This window comes from Symphalangus syndactylus, chromosome 4 (assembly GCF_028878055.3).
Source record: "Symphalangus syndactylus isolate Jambi chromosome 4, NHGRI_mSymSyn1-v2.1_pri, whole genome shotgun sequence".
Lineage (NCBI taxonomy): Eukaryota > Metazoa > Chordata > Mammalia > Primates > Hylobatidae > Symphalangus > Symphalangus syndactylus.
In genome coordinates, this window is record NC_072426.2 from 143,752,305 (window position 1) to 143,769,604 (window position 17,300).

General features: G+C 36.2%; 1 long non-coding RNA gene across 1 annotated transcript in view; it reads left to right on the forward strand.

The window, feature by feature from the left end:
* Positions 1–8,755, forward strand: part of LOC134736524 (uncharacterized) — a 100,063-nt gene extending 91,308 nt beyond the window's left edge. The window contains exon 5 of the long non-coding RNA XR_010120615.1: positions 7,728–8,755. This is a non-coding gene — a long non-coding RNA (uncharacterized lncRNA). The remainder of the gene's footprint in view (positions 1–7,727) is intronic.
* The last annotated feature ends 8,545 nt before the right edge of the window (positions 8,756–17,300 follow it).

Here is a 17,300-nt window from a genome sequence, read left to right on the forward strand (position 1 = left end):
TAATAAAAACAAAACAAAACAACAGCAACAACAAAAAATTTACACTGACAAACCAATGAGTAGTCTTGAAAGCTTAAAGGCCCTTAGGGAAAACTGCAGAGCTTACTGAAAATATTAGAAATTTTTTGAAAAACTATCAGTGAATTATTTTGTAAAACTGCTAAGGACAAACAGGCTATTTTGTATAGCCTTGAACTACTTCAAAACATTTTTGAAACATCCTTTAACTAGGTCTTTAAACACTATTTTTTAAATTTTGATTATACCAGTTACACATATGCAGAGATATATTCTCCTTTAAAACATAGGTCAAGATTATATTAACATTCTTCTTAACCACCACTCATCTGATTCCCCTCATGGCCTTTTACAGAGGCAGCACTATTAGGAATCTTTTGAGCACAGAAGCTAAAACTTAACATAGATTCTCCTCACACAGACCCTTCTAGAACAATTTTGCTGTCACTCAGCATTCCCGGTTTATCTGCCCCTTTGTTCGGTTCTCTGAGCACTTCTGCAACTGAGAATTTTGTTTCTTCTATGGAGTATGACTTGTTGGTACTCTTGTCACTTGATAACATTAATCATCTTCCTCTTTGGGATAATTATCCCTCACATTTCTTGTCACCTGATGAATCCCATCTCCAGTCTTCCTCTCATATAATCTCAGCCTTAGACTATAATCATTACTAGTCTAAAAAAGCTCCTTTAAAATCCCCTTCCCTTGGTGTGGGGGAAACGAAACACAAAGCTCATTCACCCCTCATCCCATCTACAATGCACTGACCCCTTATGCGATGGCTTAGCTAAGAGCAGCTGATCCTTTCTCATACCAGTAGTGAGAGTGACATGGTGACATGGGAAACACAAAATCCCATGTTCCAAAAAGAAAATAAACACATAGTCTCTGAGTCTGATTATGACCTTGATCTCAGTTCACAATGACAAAATACCAAATTCAGAAATGTGGTGGGATAGAGAAGAACACGTAAAGATTCTTATTATCTAACCCTCCTGTCTGGCTTTTGCTTCATCTGTCTACAAGACATGTGGCTTTTAGGAAATGGATTTCACCATATCTGAGGTTGCTGCCATTTAATTTCCTCAAATATTATCTTTTCTAGTGGCAAGGGTGAGCTGCCACTCTGGAGTCAGTTGAAGGCAGAGAGTTTGCTTTCAGACACCTGAATCAGAATCAATGACACATCCTTCCACACTGGGTGACAATTATTAATTCTTAAATCACACTGCTGATCGGGGCTTCAGATGTCTGAAGCCAGTGCCACAGGATTCCAGATAATGTTATGGAATTTCACATTTGTGAAGATTGCTCTGTAGAGATATCCTGACACCTGAACAGAAAATATTTGTTCCTCTAAAGGAGGAAAAGGCAAAAGCTCACTGTAATATTGTGACTAATATTGATCTAATAAATAAGAACTCAGAATTTATTTTAAAAAAATATTTTCTGGAGCGCTTTGGGAGGCCCAGGTGGGCGGATCACCTGAGGTCAAGAGTTTGAGACCAGCCTGGCCAACATGGTGAAACTCCGTCTCTACTAAAAATACAAAAATTAGCCAGGCGTGGTGGTGGACACCTGTAATCTCAGCTACTCAGGAGGCTGAGGCAGGAGAATCACTTGAACCTAGGAGGCAGAGGTTGCAGTGAGCCGAGATTGTGCCATTGCGCTCCAGCCTGGATGACAGAGTAAGACTCTGTCTCAAAAAAAAAAATATATATATATATATATATATACGTATATATATATATGTATATATATACGTATATGTATATATTTTTTCTGGCTGTCATGAACTTCACTCTTCCTTGAATTTCTCCACCCCATTTAGGTGGGACTGCATTAGAAACAGCCTCACCTGGGAGCCTGTGTCTCAGTGGCACTTGGGCAGAGTCTCAGGGAGGAATGGGATACAGACGATTATTAACACAATTCTGCACAATTCCAGTCACTAATTCCAATACCTCACACCTCAGCTCTCTTTGGCTTTAGATTTCAGTTCCTCTGAATCTGAATTTCCAATTCTACTTTCCCATTGTTTCTTGATTTCTGAGCTCATGATTTGGACTCTCTCTTTGCTTATGTCTCTGTCTGTCTCAGCTTGCCAGCCTCGTCTAAAGTACCAGCCCATGCTTACTAATCACTGAACAAACCCTACACTCTTATCTGACCTCTTTTCCCTAATCTCTATTACTTGTCCTATCCCTTTTGTTTGAGCCTATGTGCACTCTGTGAAGTCTTTGTCCCTGACTGAAGGCTGTTTCCTCACTTGGACTTCAAGTTTTCATGATCTTGATTCTCTTGGTAACTAACTTCCTAGCTGTGACTCTTCCAATCCAGTCTCAGCATCCAGTAGTTTGACAGTCCTGTTCCTTCTTGGTCTGCTTGTAGTCCTGGTTTAGTCACTGATACCAGAAAAACACTGGGACCATAGGAAGGAAAGACCAACTCCAGGGGAACTTTTCCCTTCTCACTTCATAAATAATTGGGATATTTTTACTCCAGGAAAAGAACTAAACAAAGGGAGAAGCTAAGCCCTTAGCCCTTCAGCTCTCCTGTGGCATTTTATTCCCTTGTACTTGGGTACACTGTTTGCAGTACTGAATAAGATTACTTCAGCTTTGCAAGAAAATATTAAGGCTTAACAGTATAAAAATTCGATTAGTCATGCTGTGAGACAGCTATAAATATTTGTATTTAAAAATCTGTCATTTAAACAGGGATTTAAGCTGTGTTAAAAAAAAAGAGTATCTCTTTTTGAGCACTAGATTTTCAGCAAACTGGATATCTCCTGAGGGTGGTTGATATCACAAAATATTACAGAGACTCTTTCTGTATCAGGTTTGCTTAAAGCCTCCAAAAGATGGAGAAGAAAACAGTAGGTGATCTCCGTGTAATGCTTATGTTGAAGAGCAAAAATCAACAGAGTGCAATTCTGAGGCAATTTAACTATGTTCCTTTATGGTGTCTTCAAACCTGCACTATATAGCAACTTTTTCTCCTTTTCCCTTAAATAGTGTTTAAGGTTCCTCATGAATTGTCAAGCTTATCACCTGTAAGATTATCTATCTTTCCTGTGTCTGTTTGCCACAGGAAGCTTGTGCATTTTTGCCGCGCTAGGGAGAAAAACAGTTGAACCCACAGTTGACTTCTCTTTTTGCATCACCGTCGTGGGGAGATTGGTCCCAAGCTGCATCTACCTGAATCTTTTCTGGCAAAGATGAAACTCCAGTCTTGGCCATTTCTGACGAATCTCTCTGAAGCCCCTCTCCTGGGCAAATCTAACTTTATTATTTTTCTGTCTCTGCGGACACAGGGGGAGTATATTGTGCAGGCTTCCTTGCAACTAGATTAAAACCATGAGGCTGGTGGTTCTAACCTTGGAGTGTCAGTTGAAATAATTTTGAATACTTCCAAGCCCACTCCCTAGAAGCTCCATTATCCTTTTATCTCTTTTTCCTCATGGTGGTGACCTGAAGGCTTGTGTTAAGATGCTAATTGCCCAAGATGGGAGAAACCTGAGTCTAAGAGTCTTTGGACGGAAGGGAAGCTTCACCAACACACACTGGATTTCTTTGTGTGAAGTCACTAAAATTTAGGTTTCATCTTTTGTAGCAGCAAGGCTAACACAGTGAACTTTTTCAGCCTCAGTCTTTTCATACTTTTTAGGGAGATACTGGGCAAGAGGCTGCAAAATTGTTTTTGACTACCTCCTCTTAAAGTTCTGCAGTCTGTTTAGGTCCTTCCTCTGAAATGTAGAAATCGGTGCAGGAAATTGCTGTTCTCAGGCTGTTGTGGCCTCACCCACTTACACTTACTCCTTTCCATGTCTAAAATTTTAATGATAAACAATTTTGATAGTCTTTGTAAGGCCGGGCATGGTGGTTCACGCCTGTAATCCCAGCACTTTGGGAGGCCGAGGCAGGCATTATTATGTGCTTATATAATACGTAATATATAATGATGCAAATTATGTATGCATTATTATGATTAAATGTGTTATCGATTACACTATTGGTTGCAAAGAAATAGAATAACCAATTAAAAACATTTAAGCATAACAATGTATTACACAGGTAAATACTGTATGTGCATACTGAATTCTGTATATATACACAAAATAATTCACATAGGTTTATAAGCATGTATGTTCTACTTTTATATCTTGTACATATATATTGTTTGTATATACTATATATGTATATATACACATTTCAACTTGTTAATGTGTATGTTTATTAGATTTTAGATAATAAAAGTTCTAATAATTATTTACATAATTTATCAAAGCAACATAAATATATTTAAAAGTTTAATAATTATTAAATATAAAAATAAAATTTTATCATAAATGCTTTTTTACATGTAAACACAGACAGATACACATGGAGTAGGTATGTACATTATTCTGTTTAAATTGTTTAAATTTTTTTGCTACTTTATTTATTTGCAACCAATACAGGGTAATCAAAAATTCTTGTTTGTAATCTATTAGTTGGCAACTTAAGGCCCCCTTCATTACTCTTGAAGGAAAATAGTTAGAAGCCACCTGACTTGTGAAAGGATATATTATTCAGTTCATTGTCACCATTTAGTTTCTCAGTTTCTGGATAGGACAACAAAACTTTACCAGGATATAGCAAATGAGCAAAAATAATGTCTTTTCTTATTTCGTTTAAAGGAACCAGGTTCAATCTGCTGCATTCAGAAAAGATTGGAGAAAATTAAATGTTAATTTAAATTTACATACACTTAAATACATTTTGTTGAAAAAATTTGAATCAAAATGCTTTTGCCTTACCACATTTTAAATGTTTGCCCTGACATTATTTCTTACCATTGTTCTATTGCCTTTACTCTCACAGAATGCTCCCTAAGAAGCAATATACTCTTTCATAATAGTTGAGAAATGGAAGAGGTGGGGTTATTAAACGAAAATTGCTATCGTTTCCATCCTGCTCTTGAATACAGCCATGCACTGTATGACATTTCGATCAACAACAGACATCATATGCATACCTCATACGCGACAGTAATCCCATAATATTATACTACCATATTTTTACTCTATCTTTTCCAGGTTTAGATATGTCTAGATGCACAAACACTTGCTATTGTGTTACAGTTGCCTACAATATTGAGCACAGAGGCATGCTGTACAGGATGGTAACCTGGGTGTGTAGCAGGCTATACCATCCAGGTTTGTGTAGTTGCACTCTGTGATGTTTGCACAAAGATGAAGTGCCTAACAACACATTTCTCAGAATGTATCCCAGTTGTTAAGTGGTGCTTGACTCTATCAACTCAAAACATTGCTACTTAAACAAAAAGATCAAGTTTCTAAGGCCAGGGTCCACTCTTAAGACAGTAAGTATACTTGTAAGTATAAAAGACATTTAGCTTGTTTTTGCTTTCTTCTTCTTGAATTTCTGAATTTTCTAATTTTTCAAAAATGAACATATATCTATTATGAAGAACCAAGAAATCACAGAGAGGGATTTTAAAAATTTGAAAATAGCACACCAATATTGGAAAAAATCTGTTATATAGCATTGTCTAGAAATAAAGATTATTGACATTTTCTGGTTGAAATCCTCAGGTTTCTGGACAACTACAGTGTAAAACCCATTAGATTAGAGCAGTTAAATGCAAATGTGAAATCATGGTAGAGTTAGTCTAGGTTTGCAGAAGGTTGTTTTTATAAATGGTCTTCCAATTAAAATGCATGATTCACCTGTGCCTTTGCAAAGAGTTATGATTTACATGTGTCAATACTGCCCATTTTTTGCCTTTTTTATATTAGTGGGGTAGTGACTGAGCAAATGACAATTTAGGGAGCTTTTGGAGTTACCAAAATTAGCCTTATTAAATAGTTTTTCTTAAAATGGAGTTTTTGCAATGCAGTGGAACATAAAGTGGACATGGTACAATGAAATTGAGAATACCTTGGGCTTAAAATAAGGATAAGAACTATTTTGGTACCTCAGATAGTGCCATATGTGTTATAATGAAACCACTGAAAAGCGTGTTAGTGGTAACTTGATGAAAATGAAATGAGAGGGGGAAGAAAAGAAGAAAATAAATGAAATAAAATTTCAATAAAACATCTCTTTACTTTCAGGTATACTATTGCACATTTTACAAATGTATTCTCATCAATTCCCCACAGCAATGCTAGAAAGTACTTATTGCAACTTTATAGATGAAGAAACTGAAATTTAGGGAAGTTGAGTTTGTAAAAAATTGGTTTAAATTCAATCAGGTAGAAAGTAATAGAGGCAGACTTCAAATTCCAGATGAGTCTTACTTCAATGCCCATGTTTTACCCAACTGTGACTCATTTGTTTGTGAATGCACACCTGATTTGGGTTGGTGATTATTGATAAAAGAATAACGCTTATCTGAAATATTAATGTCCTTTTAATACAGGTACTATATAATGTAGAATGACCAAGAAGCTATCATATTTCAATGATGTATAATCTGAGGGATAAAAATGACTGATAGATGCACAGTGTCAAAGCAGAAAAAATGAGAAAATGTTGTTTCAAATAAAGTATTAGAATCAACAGATGACACTTATGAAAATATATACAGAAAATATAGAAGTGATAAAATTACTAATCAGTCTTCAGTAAACTCAGCAGGCAATAAGTTCCAAAGAACTTCTAATGAATTATTAAACCCAGACATGGCGCTGGATTAAGATAAAAAGCAGCTAGAAAATGACATCTTCTAAATGATATTAAACAAATGTGACAATCAGCAACTTTGAAAATATTTTGAGGATGTTAAAGGGGTGCTATCTACTTTACATGTTTCTACATCAATTATGCATTTTAAAGTAAACTTAAAAACCTTCCTAATTAAGCTCCTTGTGCAGCTGTCAGAGGACTTTTTTCTCTATTTAGTACCAAGCTTAAAGCCTGTGATAAAAACATCCATGATTGTAAATACCAAGCGAATGCGCAAACGAACAAAAGGTGTGCCCAAGATTCTGAACACAACCCAGGCAGCTTCTGAGTAGAGTCGTCTACCATATCTCAAATGACTCATTTTGGAATTTTTCACAATCTTATTCTCCTTCCTTTATTTCCATGTAGATGTGCTTCTGTAGATGTATGATTCAATTATAAATGAATCTAATAGTGTGATATTACTAAACCACCAAGAAGGCATATTAAGTCCCAGGGAAGGCGAGGACAGACATCACTTAGAAAAGGAGATTATCCATCAACTCAGTCTCAGCAATGATATAGGGAGACAGCAGTCTTGAGAGCCTGACTGTAAAGAGAGGAAAAAGTTGTATTTCAATTACAATTTCTCCCTGAATATAGCAACAGCCATAGTGCTGGCACCAGACTCCAGAGCTTTACTTTACATTCTGAGCATGAGAAAGGGATAACCAGGAAATCACAGAAACACTTCTGAGAGAGAGTGTTTGAGGGAATGAGGGAAAGACAGAAGAACAGGTCAGAGGAATTTGCTGATACCTAGGTGGCAGGAAGGTGTGATTTGGAAAAGTGTAATTAAGCTTTGGTCAGTAGAAACCCCCAGAGCATTGGGAGAGAATCTGAGATTGCCTGGGATGGTTCTCTCCTTACTCCTTTACATTTGACAATTTGTCACCAGACAGAACAGTATCAGAGGGGAAAAGATGTATATCAATAAATGAATGTTGATACATGTCAATTCTGATTTCCCACAGCGTAAGGAGAGTGTTCAAGAAATCCAGAAAGCCTCCCAAGGGGCAGAATCAGTCACAGTCCTGGTGGAATGGCGGAGGCCTGAGGGCAGGACCAGGATAACACAGAGCTGCAATGACCGTGTCCACACCCAACTAGTAGTGGTGGCAGATAGACACCTCAAGCCTGAGGGAGACCGGCATTGTGGACTCTGAACACAGAAGCTGATGTCTAGAGAGCAGCATGTTGAGAAACCTTAAGCAGCAAACAGCAAAGACCCAGAGAGCAGCACATAGAACGGAAGAGCCTTTCACCACTGCTCTCAAAAAAACTGCTTGCTTTTAGGGAATAAGATGACATCTTGGGAAAGTGAGGGAGTGGGGAAGGAGCCGTGAAAGACTGATCATCTGCCCTAAAGAGACTGAGTTACTCTAAAGACGACAGACTTATTTCCAGCTGACTGGCAAGACCCAGTGGTTCCCTGAGCCTGTCTCCCTGCCAGAACCTCCACTACCTAGCAGAATGAGCTGATAGAGGATTAAGTGCATTTTGTTTTAGTTTAACAAGAATGAAGACTTTCTCTTTCCTGTAAAAGTTCAGAAGTATCTAAAGAAGGCCATAAATACCACACTCCTTCTAGATCTATTGTTCCACCATTTCTAGGATGTCACAGTTTTCCTTATGGTCCAAGATAGTGGTATTTATATTTCAAAAAGAAGGTTGAGAAAAGGAACGGGGAAGAACAGAAAGGGCATGCACCAGATTTCCTTCAAAAAAAGGCTCTTACAAGTTGTCACATCTAATCCACTTAAGTCCCACTAGCCAGATATTAGCTTCATGGCCACATATAGCTTCCAAAAATACTGGGTAATGTAGAATTTTGGGGGGCACTGTATTAGTGTGTTCTCACGCTCCTAATAAAGACATACCTGAGACTGAGTAATTTATAAAGGAAAGAGGTTTAATTGACTCACAGTTCCACATGGCAGGAGAGGACTCACAATCATGGCGGAAGGTGAATGAGGAACAAAGTCACGTCTTAGATGGTGGCAGGAAACCATCAGATCTTGTGAGTCATATTCACTGCCATGAGAACAGTATGGGAGAAACCACCTCCATTATTTAATTATCTCTACCTGGCCCCACCCTTGACACATGGGGATTATTACAATTAGAGGTGAGATTCGGGTGGGGACACACAGCAAAACCGTATCAGTCACCATGACTATCTAAAAGTTCTACTATTTCAGAAAAAAGACACAGAGATGTTGGGAGAAAATGAGGAACTCTGTCATAAGGTCATAGATGTAAGACACTACAGAGGGAATTGAAGACCGAGATACAGCCTGGTGATGATTCATTAGTCTTTTAGAGTTTATCACACGTTTGACCAGAGCAGGACTGCAAATGCTAGCTTTTAATACAGTGATGTTCATGTTATTGCTTGTTACTATAGGTATTTCAAAAAGGGATCAGGAGAGGTATGTCCAGTTCTGCTGGCTCAACATTCCTCAAAATCTATCTTTGAGGTACATTAACAGGCTCTGAAATTGTGGCAATAATCAATAGCTTACCAACCAAAAAGAGTCCAGGACCTGATGGATTCACAGCCGAATTCTACCAGAGGTACAAGGAGGAACTGGTACCATTCCTTCTGAAACTATTCCAATCAATAGAAAAAGAGGGAATCCTCCCTAACACATTTTATGAAGCCAGCATCGTCCTGATACCAAAGCCTGGCAGAGATATAACCAAAAAAGAGAATTTCAGACCAATATCCTTGATGAACATTGATGCAAAAATCCTCAATAAAATACTGGCAAACCAAATCCAGCAGCACATCAAAAAGCTTATCCACCATGATCAAGTGGGCTTCATCCCTGGGATGCAAGGCTGGTTCAACATACACAAATCAATAAATGTAATCCACCATATAAACAGAACCAAAGACAAAAACCACATGAGTATCTCAATAGATGCAGAAAAGGCCTTTCACAAAATTCAACAACCCTTCATGCTAAAAACTCTCAATAAATTAGGTATTGATGGGATGTATCTCAAAATAATAAGAGCTATCTATGACAAACACACAGCCAATATCATACTGAATGGGCAAAAACTGGAAGCATTCCCTCTGAAAACTGGCACAAGACAGGGATGCCCTCTCTCACCACTCCTATTCAACATAGTGCTGGAAGTTCTGGACAGAGCAATCAGGCAGGAGAAGGAAATAAAGGGTATTCAATTAGGAAAAGAGGAAGTCAAATTGTCCCTGTGTGCAGATGACATGATTGTATATCTAGAAAACCCCATTGTCTCAGCACAAAATCTCCTTAAGCTGATTAGCAAAGTCTCAGGATACAAAATCAATGTACAAAAATCACAAGCATTCTTGTACACCAATCACAGACAGAGAGCCAAATCATGAGTGAACTCCCATTCACAATTGCTTCAAAGAGAATAAAATACCTAGGAATCCAACTTACAAGGGACGTGAAGGACCTCTTCAAGGAGAACTACAAACCACTGCTCAATGAAATAAAAGAGGATATAAACAAATGGAAGAATATTCCAAGCTCATGGGTTGGAAGAATCAATATCGTGAAAATGGCCATACTGCCCAAGGTAATTTATAGATTCAATGCCATCACCATCAAGCTACCAACGACTTTCTTCACAGAATTGGAAAAAACTACTTTAAGGTTCATATGGAACCAAAAAAGAGCCCGCATCGCCAAGTCAATCCTAAGCCAAAAGAACAAAGCTGGAGGCATCATGCTACCTGACTTCAAACTATACTACAAGGCTACAGTAACCAAAACAGCATGGTACTGGTACCACAACAGAGACATAGATCAATGGAACAGAACAGAGTCCTCAGAAATGATGCTGCATATGTACAACTATCTGATCTTTGACAAACCTGACAAAAACAAGAAATGGGGAAAGGATTCCCTATTTAATAAATGGTGCTGGGAAAACTGGCTAGCCATATGGAGAAAGCTGAAACTGGATCCCTTCCTTACACCTTATACAAAAATTAATTCAAGATGGATTAAAGACTTAAATGTTAGACCTAAAACCATTAAAATCCTACAAGAAAACCTAGGCAATACCATTCAGGACATAGGCATGGACAAGGACTTCATGTCTAAAACACCAAAAGCAATGGCAACAAAAGCCAAAATTGACAAATGGGATCTAATTAAACTAAAGAGCTTCTGCACAGCAAAAGAAACTGCCATCAGAGTGAACAGGCAACCTACAGAATGGCAGAAAATTTTTGTAACCTACTCATCTGACAAAGGGCTAATATCCAGAATCTACATTGAACTGAAACAAATTTACAAGAAAAAAATAAACAACCCCATCCAAAAGTGGGCAAAGGACATGAACAGACACTTCTCAGAAGAAGACATGTATGCAGCCAAAAAACACATGAAAAAATGCTCATCATCACTGGCCATCAGAGAAATGCAAATCAAAACCACAGTGAGATACCATCTCACACCAGTTAGAATGGCCATCATTAAAAAGTCAGGAAAGAACAGGTGCTGGAGAGGATGTGGAGAAATAGGAACACTTTTACACTGTTGGTGGGACTGTAAACTAGTTCAACCATTGTGGAAGTCAGTGTGGTGATTCCTCAGGGATCTAGAACTAGAAATACCATTTGACCCAGCCATCCCATTACTGGGTATATAACCAAAGGACTATAAATCATGCTGCTATAAAGACACATGCACACGTATGTTTATTCCAGCACTATTCACAATAGCAAAGAATTGGAACCAACCCAAATGTCCAACAACGATAGACTAGATTAAGAAAACGTGGCACATATACACCATGGAATACTATGCAGCCATAAAAAATGATGAGTTTGTGTCCTTTGTAGGGACATGGATGAAACTGGAAAACATCATTCTCAGTAAACTATCACAAGGACAAAAAACCAAACACCGCATGTTCTCACTCATAGGTGGGAATTGAACAATGAGAACTCATGGACACAGGAGGGGGAACATCACACTCTAAGGACTATTGTGGGGTGGGGGGAGGGGGAAGGACAGCATTAGGAGATATACCTAATGCTAAATGAGGAGTTAATGGGTGCAGCAAAACAACATGGCACATGGATACTTATGTAACAAACCTGCACATTGTGCACATGTACCCTAAAACCTAAAGTATAAAAAAAAAATAAAAAAAGAATTACACAGAGGAAAGACGCTGTTTAGTGTCACAAACCGTATCTTTGGCTTATTCTGCGATTTTCCTTTGTTTTTAATACTACTTTTCAGGCTATTATTCCTTTCAGCCTTACAGCAATCAAACATAATTTTTCCTCAATTCATTTCCCACCAGACTACTAATTTTCCATTCCTTCTTACCACAAATTCTCACACAAAGTGGTGTTTATTTTTGTTCCCTGCAACCTGTTGGCCTCTCTTTTCATTCTAGTGATACTACCTAAAAAAAAGATATTGAGGCATAATTTCATAGCTTTTAAAAAACGTTAATGAGTTGTTTTCTAACTTTATTGGTGACAAAGAAGAGGCATCCCTCACTTCAAGTGCATGTCAGTGATATTTTAAGTAAAATGACCAAGTTGTACAGCCATCACAGTAAACAAGTTTTAGAATATTCCATCATCCCAATAAGATTGTGTTTGCTCTTTCTCCTCACCCCAGGTAGCCACTAATTTGCATTCTGCCTCTGTAGATTTTCCTTTTCTGGATATTTCAAAGAAACTGAACCATATAATATATGGTCTCTGTGTCTGGCATCTCTTACTGGGTGTGAAAGTTTTTGGGTTTCATTAATATCAAAGCATATTTTACTACTTCATTCTTATCTATTGCCAAATAATATTTTATTGTATACATATAGCACATATTTCTATTCATTCATTAGTTGATGGATGTTTAGATTGTTTCCAATTTTTGGTTGTTATGAATAATACTTTTAAGAACATTTGTGTGTGAGTCTTTTTGTGGACATATGTTTTCAATTCCCCTGAGTGGATACCTGAGGAGAGAATTCCAGGTAATATGATAAATTTATGTTTAACATTTTGAAGAGCTTCTAAACTGTTTTTCAGAGTGGCTGTATTAGTTTGCTTAGCTGCATTAACACAGTACTATAGACTGGGTGGCTGAAACAACAGAAATTTATTTTCTCATGGTTCTGGCAGCTGGAAGTCCAAGATCAAGATGTTGGTTAGTTTGGTTTCTTCTGAGGCCTCCCTCCTTGGCTTGCAGATGGCCACCTTCTCTCTATGTCCTCACATAGCCATTTCTCTGCGTGTATGTGCTCCTGGTATCTCTCAGTGTGTTCAAATTTCTGCTTCTTATAAAGACAGGACACTGCATTAGGGTCCATCCTAACAGCCTCATTTTAACTCAGTCACCTCTTTGAAGGACCTACCTACAAATATAGTCACATTCTGAGGTACTAGGGGTTAGAGTTTCAACATGTCAATTTTGGGAGGAACACAATTTAACCATAACAGTGGCTGTAGCATCTTTAATTTTACTAGAAAAGTGTTTCTAGTAAATTTATCCACATTCTTGGCAACACTTGCTCTTGTCCTTAAAAAATATAGCCATTTAGAGGGTGTAAAATTATGTCTTGTGGTTTTAAGTTTCATTTCCCTGATGACTACTGATGTTGATAATCTTTTCATATGCTTATTAACTATTAGTATATCTTCTTTGATAAAATGTCTATTCAAATACTTTGCCCATTTTAAATTGGTGTTTGGCCAGCAAAACTGAATACAACCTCTTCTAGTCTATCTTGGAAATACCTATAATGATAAAGGAACAACCACAACAACAAAAACACCATTAACAGTAAAGAAAATACACCACTAGAATATACAAAGAAATCTTACACTTCAAAGACAAAAATCATGTTAGAAGGTTTCTCAAATAGAGATGCTCCTGGACTTCTGATGGGATTAAGTTCTGATAAGCCTATTGTAAGTTGAAAATATCATAAGTTGAATATGCATTTAATACAACTTAATAAACATCATAACTTAGTCCAGCCTACCTTAAATATGCTCAGAACACTTACATTAGCCTACCGTTGGGCAAAATCATGGAACACAAAGCCTATTTTAAAATAAATTATTGGACATCTCCTGTAATTTATTGAATACTGTACCTAAAGGGAAAAACAGAATAGTTGTATGGGTACTTAAAATAGGGTTTCTACTGAATACATATCACTTTGCAGCATGGTAAATTTGAAGAATTACTAAGTCAAACCATCTTAAGTCAGGGACTGTCTGTACAGTTATTACAACTAAATTAATCAGCATTTTCTCCTATCTCCAAACATTAGTTCATGAGTCACTTGATGGGGGCTAAGTCTCAGTGATATTCTGAAGAATTTTCTCAACATGAATATATTTTGCTAGATAATAACATGCTATTGTTTCTCTTATTTTCCTTCACCATCATATATGATGATTCCCACTCATGTAACACTGGAAAAAGCTGACTTCAGAATCTCTAGGCAGACCTTGGAAACTAGGATATCCACATGCTTACTGTTGGCTAGTCAATATTTTTTCAGCTTGTACAACATTGGACCATACCTTGTTTTCAAAATGTTAGCTATTAATTGGTTGCCAACATTAAGAAATTTAATTAAGAGATTACACATAAGTATATGGATTTATGGCTTTAAAAAATATAGACCTACATGCTCATATATATAAATTGGCTGAATTTGAGTAATTTTCAATGGTCCCTACCCCTCTCCATTGGTCCCTGGCATTGAGTCTGACTGTAACTACCATTTATATTTATGCTAGTCCTGTTGTTTTACTTACAATGCAGTTAAGATAAAAATGACTTCTTTATCTCCATTAAGCTTCTAAATTTGCAATCTATAGGCATCTAAATTTGTCTCCCACAGTCTAGACATCCTGAAATTGGATCAAAGTCAATTATAGTCCTAGGTTCACTGAACTTTCTCTAAAATAATTCCTTGAATACTACCATGTTTAACAAAACATGCTGTTGTATGTTTCATGGTGTCAGGGGAAGACTGTTTTTTATTACTGTTATATCCTTAGCTCCTAGAGTAATGCTCAAAATGTAGTAAGTATTTAAAAATTGTATGATGGATGGCAAACTAGGATATGATGCCATTATTTACTATGGTCCCTATTTTCAACCTTTCATAAGTACAATCAAGTTTAGTTCTTAAACGTTTCTCAATCCAGCCACTTCTCTCTGGTCTGTACATGTACCTTAATCCAAATTTCTACCTGTCTTAATAGGACTGTGAAATAACCTCTTAAAGATCTTTCTGCCTCAAGACTGGCCCTTCTCCATACTATTCTCCACAGGACATCCAAGATACCAAATATGCTCACTCCTACCCCACTGCCACCCTGCCTCCCATTACTCTTGGACATGAGTACCAATAGAGTTGGTACAAGGCATAGTATATAATCTATAGCATTACTTGATGGACAAAAAAAAACACTCACTGATTCTTGATGGAGAAACCCTCTTAGAATTCTACTGACATTTGAAATTCTCATTTGATGCTGACATCTTCAGCTGTGGACCCACTAGTCTTGGAGAAAAGACAAAAGCTACTGGAGGCTCATTTCTGGGAATAGGCCCAGATTGGCTGAACAAGATTGAGTCGGTGCTTACAGGGGAATATTGTTTCTACCCTGAAATATCAAAGACTATGTCCAGATCATCAAGCTTCTTGGTGGATTCCCATGGGTTCATCTCATCTTGCTGTTGGATAATTAAATTTGGGAGGTGGTGGAACTAGGGAAAAGGATGCCTCTTAGCCAGCTGGGGTTATAAACCACTTAAATCTGCCTTGAGCCTAGGAAGTGAAGCCACTCCCAGAAGTTCAGGATTGAGGGTTAGTGAGACCATGTATGGGTTTGGGGACAAATCTTAAGGTGTAATAGTGAATTCCTTAGCCTAATAGTATTTCTCTGTCTTCTCCTCCCTCCCTTTCTTTCTCTCAACTAGCAATGGGAAGGCAGGCATTGAGAAATTCATATTATAAATCAAAATCTGTTGAAAAAGAATACTTCTATGGACTCTTGGGAAACAATTTTCTTATTTGAAAGAGATTATAGTTAAAATTAATCATCCTTCCTGTCTGGTATCTGGGGGAACCCTATGGGACTCTGAAGAATATGAATCTACTGCTCTGTGAGAATATTCATGATCATGAAAACAACTATCATTGGAATATACCAAGTTAATTTGTGTGCTCAAAATAGGAGGTACTAAGAACCTAGATTTTTATAGTCTCCATGTATATTTGAGTCTCACTATATTATTTCACTTGCTCCCTTTATCCCATTAATTGTCTTCTTTCTGCTTGTGATTGTTAATACTGAGTGTCAACTTGATTGGATTGAAGGATGCAAAGTATTGATCCTGGGTGTGTCTGTGAGGGTGCTGCCAAAAGAGATTAACATTTGAGTCAGTGAGCTGGGAAAGGCAGACCAACCCTTAATTTGGGAGAGTGCCATCTGATCAGCTGCCAGCATGAACAGAATATAAAGCTGGCAGAAAAACGTGAAAAGGCTAGACTGGCTTAGCCTCCCAGCCTACATCTTTCTCTCATGCTGGATGCTTTCTGCTGTCAAACATCGGACTCCAAGTTCTTCAGCTTTGGGACTTGGACTGGCTTCCTTGCTCCTCAGCTTGTAGACAGCCTATTGTGGGACCTTGTGATATTCTCAGTTAATACTAATTAATAAATTCCTCTCTCTCTCTCTCTCTTATATATATTTATATATATAAAAATATATAAATATATACATTTATATATAAAAATATATAAATATATACATTTATATATAAAAATATAAATATATACATTTATATATACATATAAATATAAAAATATATAAATGTATATTTAAAAATATATATAAATGTATGTATTTATATATAAAAATATATATAAATGTATGTATATATAAAAATATATATAAATGTATTTATATATAAATATATATAAATGTATTTATATATAAATATATATAAATGTATTTATATATAAATATATATAAATGTATTTATATATATAAATGTATTTATATATATAAATGTATTTATATATATATAAACGTATTTATATATATATATAAACGTATTTATATATATATAAACGTATTTATATATATATAAACGTATTTATATATATATAAACGTATTTATATATATAAACGTATTTATATATAAATATATATAAACGTATTTATATATAAATATATATAAACGTATTTATATATAAATATATATAAACGTATTTATATATAAATATATATAAACGTATTTATATATAAATATATATAAATGTATGTATTTAAAATATATACAAAAAATGTATATATAAAATATATATTAAAAATGTATATATATAAAATATATATACATGTATATATTTATATATAAAGATATATACATGTATATATATATATAAAAATATATAAATATATATATTTATATATATATATAAATCTCCTATTCGTTCTGTCCCTCTGGAGAACCCTAATACACTGTGTCCTCCTACAACTTTTTGCTGGC